The 9,497-nt window shown below is 44.9% G+C and overlaps 1 pseudogene; it reads right to left on the bottom strand.

Annotated features, from left to right (window-relative positions):
- Positions 1–3,777: 3,777 nt before the first annotated feature.
- On the bottom strand, positions 3,778–6,893 carry LOC120704956 (annotated as a pseudogene).
- Positions 6,894–9,497: the final 2,604 nt, after the last annotated feature.

Here is a 9,497-nt window from a genome sequence, read left to right as displayed (position 1 = left end):
AGAAAACGAAGGGGGACTGGGGAAGACTGCAAAAAATTTACAGGGTCCTCTTTTCATTCCTAGTCATCGTCAGTCACAGTTTGCAAGGGCGCTTACTGAAGGAATCTTTCACCAGCGACTTCAAATTCAAGATGCATCACAAGTCACCGCGTTGCAGCAATTTGTGTTGCTGTCGGATAGAGAAGCCTGAATAAAAAATACAAAACAAAAGTAGCCTGAATACACGGCAACTATACATGATGGTGGTACATGGCTGTATCTTTAAATGAAAGCTATCAAGGTGTGCCGTGCATCTTATACATCTTGTCTTGTAGTGTTGGTACTACTTTCATGGTCTGCATATGGTGCTACTACATCCATCCCTAGCATTCGTGCCGTCCAGTACATGCTAGGCGACAGGTCAGCCGAAGCCACGCCAGGCCCGATTACAACTTCAGCTTCGTTATGCTTCAACACCAACAACTCGCTCCAACTGCTTCGAATGGCTTTCAGCTTGTCGGCGACTTGGACCATGGAAGGCCTCTCCTCCCCTTTGATGCTCAAGCAATGTCTTGCCTGCTCAGCAACTTGCTGCAGCAGCTGCTCCGTTCCCACGCTCACTACACTCGTGTCCAACATGCCCTGAACCCTGTTCTCCTTCATTGCCAGCAGGAAACATGAAGCCAGACCGTTGCCTTCCTTGGTACCCTCGGAGTAGATCGCCTTCTTCCTTGTGATCAGCTCCACAAGAATGACTCCAAAGCTGAGGGACCGGAACCGGCAACCAGAGGGTGGTGAATGGGAGCCGATCAAAATTTCTCTCGAAATCGATCCGTCGGCCTATATCCTAAAATCACCGCAAACCCTTCACCTAGGGTATGAGAGAATAGCTATGGACAAGCTATCCCACAGCAGCACACTCTAGAAAACTTCACGGAAGCAATACTAGAAAAAACTCCTCAAACAGCAGCACTGCTGAGTCAGACCGGTCTGACCGCTATCACAGACCGGTCAGACCGGTCGAGCTGAAAAGCTCGTTCACGGTCAGAGTCTCATAGCCGCAGACTCAATGATCGTGTTCACCTTGAGATCCCACACAGAGCGGTCAAGTGCGTAGAGCAACTTGAGAGCCTTCTCGTGCTCTGTGTACTCAAGGGCACCAGCAGATCTGTTCGCATTGACTTTGTTCACAATCGACTGAACATCAAGTCAATGTTCTCACCCGGCTCCTGTGTGAAGTTCTCGTACTCACGCCGGTGAGTCTCGAACAGTCTGGCCTTCACCTGAGGTGTACCCTCGTGGTAGTTCTCAAGGCACGTCCAAATTTTGTGCGCTTCCTGAAAACCCTGGACGCGTGAGAACTCCGCACGAGAAACGCCAGCGAACAAGGCATTGACAGCCTTGGCGTTAGCCTCGTGCTGGGTCACCTGAAGAGGTGTGATCCGAACAGCCAGCACCGCGTAAAGCTGGTTCGTGGTAATTTCCCAGACCTCGGCTCCCATGCTCTCCAAGAAGGCTCTCATGCGAACCTTCCGGTAGGCATAGTCCTCGCCGGAAAACACCGGGATCTTACCAAGACTCGCCATGGTCGCCAAGCGGTTTTCGAACCGGTTAAGGTACTGAAAACCTCAACCAGGCTCTGATACCAACTGAGGGACTGAAACTGGCGACCAGAGGGGGGTGAATGGGAGCCGATCAAAATTTCTTCTGAAATCTGAAACGTCGGCCTATGTCCCAAAATGACCGCAAGCCCACGAACCTAGGTCAGCGAGAATAGCTATGGACAAGCTATCTCAAAGCAGAAGACCCGGGTCGCAGCGCGGAAGTAAAGCGAGTCGAAAAGCAGAACTGGACTGCAGAGACCGGTCAGACCGGTTGCACAGACCGGTCAGACCGGTCGGGCTGGGAATTCAAACTGCAGACCGGTCAGACCGGTCGGGCTGGGAATTCAAACTGCAGACCGGTCAGACCGGTTGCACAGACCGGTCAGACCGGTCGCTCCCAGACAGCCCGCCAACAAAGCTCCAAATGTCAAATCTCGAGCAAACGAAGTCCAAATCCAACGAAACTTGGAGGAAGACTTCGCATCTACCCCATGAACATATCCCCAAAAGATCTTTCCCAAAAGATTAACAGATCATGAGAAATTAAGGGAAGATCAAAGAGAATTTGGGTTTTCTCAAGAACCAAAAAATCTCAATCCGTGAGAACTCACGATTCCTGCAGGTTTGGCACTAGGCTAGATAGATTAGAATCGTCACAACGAGTCCATCAAATCACGAATCGAAGAACTTGACTCGTCCAAACACAAAACACCTCAAAGGAGGAAAAATCAAGTCCAAAAACACAAAGGGAAGGGGAGGACGAAAAGCTCAGCACACACGGGTGAATCTCAACACAATTTCATTCATAATTCACGGAGGAATTCACCTATACAAAGGCTAGAGCCAACCACACCATCATCCACCCTCTAAATCGAAGAGATTAGCTATAATCTAACCTCCCTTTGCGTTGGAGACCTTGGCCATAACCTAGAGCAGGGGCAGGGAGAAGGAAAAACGAAGAGAAAACAAAAGGCTCAACAGACTCAACAAGCCACGGGCTGGTGGTGGGTATTTATACCCGGCTGCTGCGGCCAGACCGGTCAGACCGGTCCAGGGGACCGGTCAGACCGGTCGGGACAGCAGCACCCCGCTGTACAGCCTCGATCGACGGCAGAGCTTCTTTCTTCGACTCGAGGCCTTCTGACGGCCCTAGACACCGTCGACGCCCGTCGCCTCTGTCAGTCCCGAGACCGACGCCCGTGCCTCCACGACTTGGCGTCTTCAACCGCCGTCCGGCTCCTTGGTTTTGTGGCGCAAACCAAGAAACCCGTCTTTCGTCGCCGCTTGCGCCCTCGATCCAGGAGTGGACGCCACAGCTGCCGCCCGGCCTGAGCTCCGGTCCTAGCTGCCCTTCACCGCCGTCCACCGCACGATCCATCGGCCACAGCACCTCCACGGCAGCTCTCCGTCGACACTCGACGCCCGTGTACCTGCAATCCAAAGACCAAGCGCACGATCACACCGCACGATTGACAATTCACTCATCACAGGCAGGATAGAGTACTCTCGTTCCTCAATCTTCCCCTTGATGAGTGCATTGTCAACACACCACCTGAAAACAGAGAAGTGATAAAAAGATAAACAAGAAAGCGAAGAACTCAAGCAAGTGACAGAGAAGTTTTGAAAGTCAAGAATAGTCACTTACTCAAGCACAGATCGATTCCCTAAGACAAGGGCAACGGCTCGACGCAATCGATCAAAAGCCAAAACATGACTCCTCAAAGACAGAGGTAACACTCGACGCAGTCATGCAAGAAGCAGAGGGGAAACGAGGAAACCAGGAGCCAAAACCAAAGCAGAAACTCCCTAAGAAAAGTTTTTTCCCTCTCACAAGTGCAACTCTCTCAAAATGATGCACTCTCAAAGCCCTGTGCACAACAAGTTTATCAAAAATCAAACAAGTCTCCCCCTTGTTCGATCACTTCTCCCAAAATTCTCCCCCTTGTTGCCACATGCACACATCAAGTTTAAAAAGACCTAAAGCTCCCCCTGAAGCTGAAACTCCCCCTGAACAGATGCTATGCAATGAATGCAATGCAGGAGGTGTAAGTGAAAGCATTCAGGGATACAAGGATATGAGCAACATCTAGTCACAAACATGTGTGCATCCATAAACAGGACCTGCATCTAGCTCAACAGGGTATATCAAATCAGTCTAGAGCTAGGAAAGTTCAGTTTAGGAGAAATAAAAGCATCACCCATGATCTAGCACCAACAAGCATGGAATAGAAAGCAGTGCTAATCATACTCATACAAGGTGATCCAAAGTAGCCAAAACAAGTTGCCAACATCCATTTTTCAATTAAATTTATAGCAATCAATTCTTAATGCCAGGAGTTGAAAGCTTGTCATGCTTTACTTAGCAACGAGGCCAAGCCTATGTCAAAGACAATCAGAAGCTTAAAGCACTCATTTCAGTCATGCACAGCCTTGCCCGGGTTCTCACAAGTGCAAAGTGAGCCGTCCCGAAAGTTCGATCAGTGCGACAAGCAATCCCACCTGCATGTTTGGCAATTGTCATGAGCTGAACTGCATCCTTGGGAAGCATTTTTTATGCTCCGAAATCGGTGACTTTCGCTATGTAGTTGTCATCTAGAAGGATGTTTAGAGACTTCACATCTCCATGGACTATGGGGCGGTTGGTCGAAAGATGCAAATAAGCTAGTGCTTCTGCGGTTTCCTGGGCAATCCTGAGACGGGATTCCAAGGAAATTGGTGCAATGTTGCCATGGATCAAGTGAAACAGAGTGCCTTTTGGGATGAATTCATAAACTAAAATGGGAACTTCCACTTCTAAGCAGCATCCTAGAAGCCTAACCACGTTCTTGTGGTTGATCTGTGATAGTATAATAATCTCCTGCACAAATTCTTCAGTTTGGGATAAATCCATTATCTTTGAGCGTTTCACAGCCACTACCTTGTTGTCCTTCAGAATGCCCTTGTAGACAGTGCCTTGCCCCCCTGTTCCAAGTTCTCTACTCTTGTCGAAATTGTTTGTCGCCTTCTTCAGATCTTCGATGGTGAATATTATCACCGTGTCAACTTTTTTAGATAGGATTTGCTGGTATAGTATCTGACTGCCATTTTGTTTGAAAAACCTCTCCTCTTTTTCCAACTTTCTTTTTTGACACTTGATCAGTAGCACAAAGATACAAATCATAATGAAGATGATGCTGGTGGATATACCTGAAAAATGATGTTACCAACTTATTACTGTATTAGTTGGACTTGCTTGCTGTATATTCATTGGCTATAAACTAATGGTGCCCTTGTATTTTTTCCCCAAAGCTTGCTGTATATTCATTGGCTATAAACTAATGGTGCCCTTGTATTTTTTCCCCAAAGCCTACCTTCATGTTCTTCACAGATTAGTTCTTTCATGTCATTTCACGTTAACTTTTTATTTTTCTTTATTAGAAATATTTTTATAGACTTTATAATGTTCTTAGTTACTCTATAATTAGAAAAAAGAAAATTAATGACATTCTACATCTGAAAAGAAATGTGATCGAAACTAATTATGATAAGTGCAAGAATGTTTTTCCTTTCTTGCATCGAGCACTGTTCCCCTCATTTTTAAAAGGAAAGATAAATATAATGTTCTGCGCACGACTATTGAGAAAAGTTATACCTATGACAAATTTCACATCAGGCTTATCCGGGCTGGGAATTGGAGAGCAGGGTATGCTCTTTGGATCATCACTATGGGTTCCCAGTGGGCATAAACAGTTGTAGCTCCCAAAGGTATTACTGCAAATACCTCTGCAAGGATACAGGGATGGGTGATCACACTCGTTGATGTCTGCAAAACACAGTTGACAAAGTGCATCAGTACAAAAACTTAAGAGAGAGTGAAAATGGATATGGAAGCTTGCTGACCTTGACACCCTTCCTTCAGGTAGGGATTGCCCTCATAGCCTTGGGAGCAGTTTCAGCGATACCCTAGGCCATTCTGCGCGTCTATGCATGCGCTGTTCATGGCGAGGCAGGCATATGATTTCGTCTTCTTGGCTTGCCCGCAAGTTTTATTGTCAACAACCCAATCAAGCACCATATGAACCCCACGATCTCTATTTCCATAATACAGTTCTCCAAATTCAGTTGATTTGGCATAAGAAGTTTTGAATTTGAACCAATCTGCCTCAGCGACGAAAGCGTAGCTGCATGGGCTGAAATTCTTGACGGCAGTGTAGTTCATGACATCTACTGTCAAGAATGAGATATGGTAATGCCTGAGATTACTTGGGATGGAGGTTTGACAGCATCCCATGCCGGTGCATTCTGTGCTATTTTCGATGCTATCCTCACTGCAAAATGATCCACACGCACTGGTGTACTCGTGCTGGTTCTTGCCTTGGATGACTGCAATGGTAGCACACCCAATGGCTGTGAATTTGTTCTTGGTGCTGGAAATGGTGAAAGAATGGCCGTATCTGAATCTGCTCTCCTGGTCATACTCTGGAAGGCCTGTGTTCTCGTTGCCATTGTAGCAGTTGTATGCTATGTACTTCTGAACACGAGCCTCGCCCTGAGATAAAGGGTGTGTTTAGTTCATTTTGCAAAAATGTGTAAAGATGTAAACAGGACATTTGAAGTATTAAATGAAGTCTATTTGCAAAACTTTTTGCATAGATGAGTTGTAAATCGCGAGACGAATCTAATGATGCTAATTAATCCATGTTTAATCAATAATTAGCGGATGGTTACTGTAGCATCACTGTTGCAAATCATGGATTAAGTAGGCTCATTAGATTCGTCTCGCGATTTACAGTCCATCCATGCAAAAAGTTTTGTAAATAGACTTCATTTAGTGTTTCAAATTAGTAAGATTCTGTTTCACTTTAATGCGTTTACGGCTTTTTTGTGTTTACATGTAAAGATCTAAACAGCGCCAAATTGATGTCGAAGACCTTGAAGGTCTTCCCCGTACCGAGATACACAGTTTGTTCTTCGGTGTCGCATGTGACATTAAAGCCTTTTCGGAAGCAGCCTTCCCCAATGCCGAAAGGGTATGGGATGCTAACATTGCCGCACATGTTGGGGCAGCCGGGCATGGCAAGGCTGTTGCTGCTCCCAGCCCCAGGGGTTGCAGTAGCAATACTACCATGCTTCAGTACCAGTGTGACTAATACAACTAGCATCAACTTCATTCCTGCCCCTGCGGGTAATGTCGAAACCAGTATCATATATTTGTGGCCTTGTGGGTGATGTCCCAACCAATATGAAATGAAAATAAGATGGCCATATACACTCAACGTTAGTCTAGCTTCAAGAATTCTTGGAGCTAAATAGTTGGGCCAAACAGGGCCTAAGTGGTTACCAATCTACCATAGATTAGCACCTGGATTAGCTAGTCAGCATCAATAGTTTAACAATGACACAAGCAAGGGTTTGTATGCATCATTATTAAAAATAACCTAAATAAACTATGCATCTAAATTTCCTACATCAGTTATTATTAAAAAAATATCCCAAAGTATTCCTTTATATGCTTTTGTTACCACACATTGTTAATATAAAAAATGCTATAACTTCAGGTTTGTATGCATTGTATATGTCACCATGCAAACCACATATACATGTATGTATATGTAGGTAGCGGTGATATCTATTTCCATGTTAAACACATAGCTCAAGTAAACGTTTCAATTAAGCACATTTAAAAACAATAGAGATGCGATACAAAGTATGAGGATGAAAAGCATATAAAGTAGTTGGTAACTATAGTATGTCACAACCGGATAAAAATAGGAAAAATATGTGTATATGAGTATTGTGTCAATATTAAACATGTATATATAAGTAAAGTTGAATGTGGGGCCTACACTATTCTTATGTATCTATAAATTACAAGCCCGGGCAGTAGCCCAGGTCGGTGGTCAAGTTTAGTGAAATTTGTTTTTCTCATATATATATATATATATATATATATATATATATATATATATATATATATATATATATATATATATATATATATATATATATATATATAAGAATGCATGGATGACACATCCTATAACATTCTAGCACTTGTTCTTTACTGGAGGTACCAAGATAAGAAAAGCACACCTCTAGGCAATGACCAATCCATCGTCGATGTACCGTGTGGAGCTGCGCTGGCTTCTCGATCAACAGCTCGATCGATTTTTCGCAGCTAGTCACTTTGCTTTCTTGTAGCTTTGCTAGTCAACCGGAACGTGCCATCCATGTCGTCAGAGACACAGACAATGAGACAAAGCGTTGCTGTACACCCCAGAAACTCTATACGATCAGCTATCATGCAAGTAGCCCGGCTGTATTTTTTTTAGATTAAGAAAATTCCAGCCTTGACCTCTCACATTTGAGAAATTACAGCCAAAATGACAAAAGTTGCAATGCGTAGACTGCTTAACAGAAGCTAAAGCCCCCTCTTCTTAAACAACAGGTTCAGAACATAATTAACACTCTCCCAACTAAGAAAGAGCAAAACACCTAGTAGGCAACTTGTTCCTCCCTAGCCATCAGGATTTAAGCATGCATAGGCACAGAGTAAGCATCAGCATCTGCAGGGGCGGATCACAAAGTCAGATCCCTCACTCATTCCTCCAAATGTGCAGGAGTATCACACATCACACATCAGGCACACACGAATTGATTGCCTACTGAGAACCAGAAAACATCAAAGGATCCTGCTCCAAATTTTCGTTTGGATTTCGCTCATTTTTTACCCCTAATTAAATCTTTGTTTGGATTTTTTTTACTTCTGCCACGGAATTTTTGTTTGGACGTGGCCGATCCCCAAGGCACACGGTAGGTATCTCCAGCGCTTGCCGTGAAGGGCCGAAGGCTGTTGCTGATGTGATTGGGTTGAGACACACGATTGCAGTTGCAGATTTCAGAAATTCAGAGCACGACTTTTTTTTTTCTGAAATACCATTCAGAGCACGACTGACTGCTAGGAAACCTTAACCAGGCTCAAAGTATTCGTTCTAGCTAGTCTTGTCGAGCTCCGAGCAGGTAAACAAGATGTTGGTTGGATTGCGGCTGGAGACAGCCAGACAGGGTGCTCTTCAGCGTTGACGGCCCATGACTGGAGGGCTGAGCACTTGGGATGGGCTGGTGCGGCCCATGAGCCACGCGCGCGGCCCGTGCTTCGTCATCTTTGTTGTTCTACGCCTATGGGCTAATATCCAGTCATGAGATGCAAACGATCCGAGACTTTTTTTAACTGTACTTCCTCCGTTTTAAACTATAGATCATTTGACTTTTTAACTTCAAATTTGACCACTCGTTTTATTGAAAAATTTATACAATTATAGTCAAAATTAATGAAGAAATTATTGATAAACCAAGTCATAATAAAAACTTATTCTAGCAATAAAACACAAGTAGGTCTATTTATTGGGCCGGTTTTAGATCCAAAACATGAAATCCTAAAATGAGTAGGCTGAGCTGACAGGTTTATTCGGAATCACACGTGTGAACCCGAGCAGCACCCATAGCCGGAGCCAAAGCGGCGGCCGTCGCCCCTGTGGCAGCTGCAATCCCCACAGTAAGATAGATAGCTAGCTAGCTATCTGAAGATAGTTTTTTCGCGGCCATGTCTAGGAATGTTTTTTCGTTAAGAGGCTGAAGACAGTTGATTCACATATAAGAACATTGCCCAACGCTTCATGAACGGCGTCTCGTCTCAATGTTTTGTTCTGTCATGCTACTTGTGTCTTACGGCCACCATTGGCATGCTGGCATGCTGCCTTGCTCCAAGAGCCACCGGACAAGGCCCCTCATCATCTCCACCGGTTACACTCTTTTCAGGGGGAAGAACCCAAACAGACAAGAGATCCGAACCGCTAGTGCCGTCTGTGCCGACGACGGTGATGTCATCGGATGAGAGGGCAGGGATAGAATTTTTTTATTTTTAACCTTTCTTAA

Source organism: Panicum virgatum, chromosome 4K (assembly GCF_016808335.1).
Source record: "Panicum virgatum strain AP13 chromosome 4K, P.virgatum_v5, whole genome shotgun sequence".
Taxonomy (NCBI): domain Eukaryota; kingdom Viridiplantae; phylum Streptophyta; class Magnoliopsida; order Poales; family Poaceae; genus Panicum; species Panicum virgatum.
This window is presented reverse-complemented; position numbering and strand designations above follow the sequence as displayed.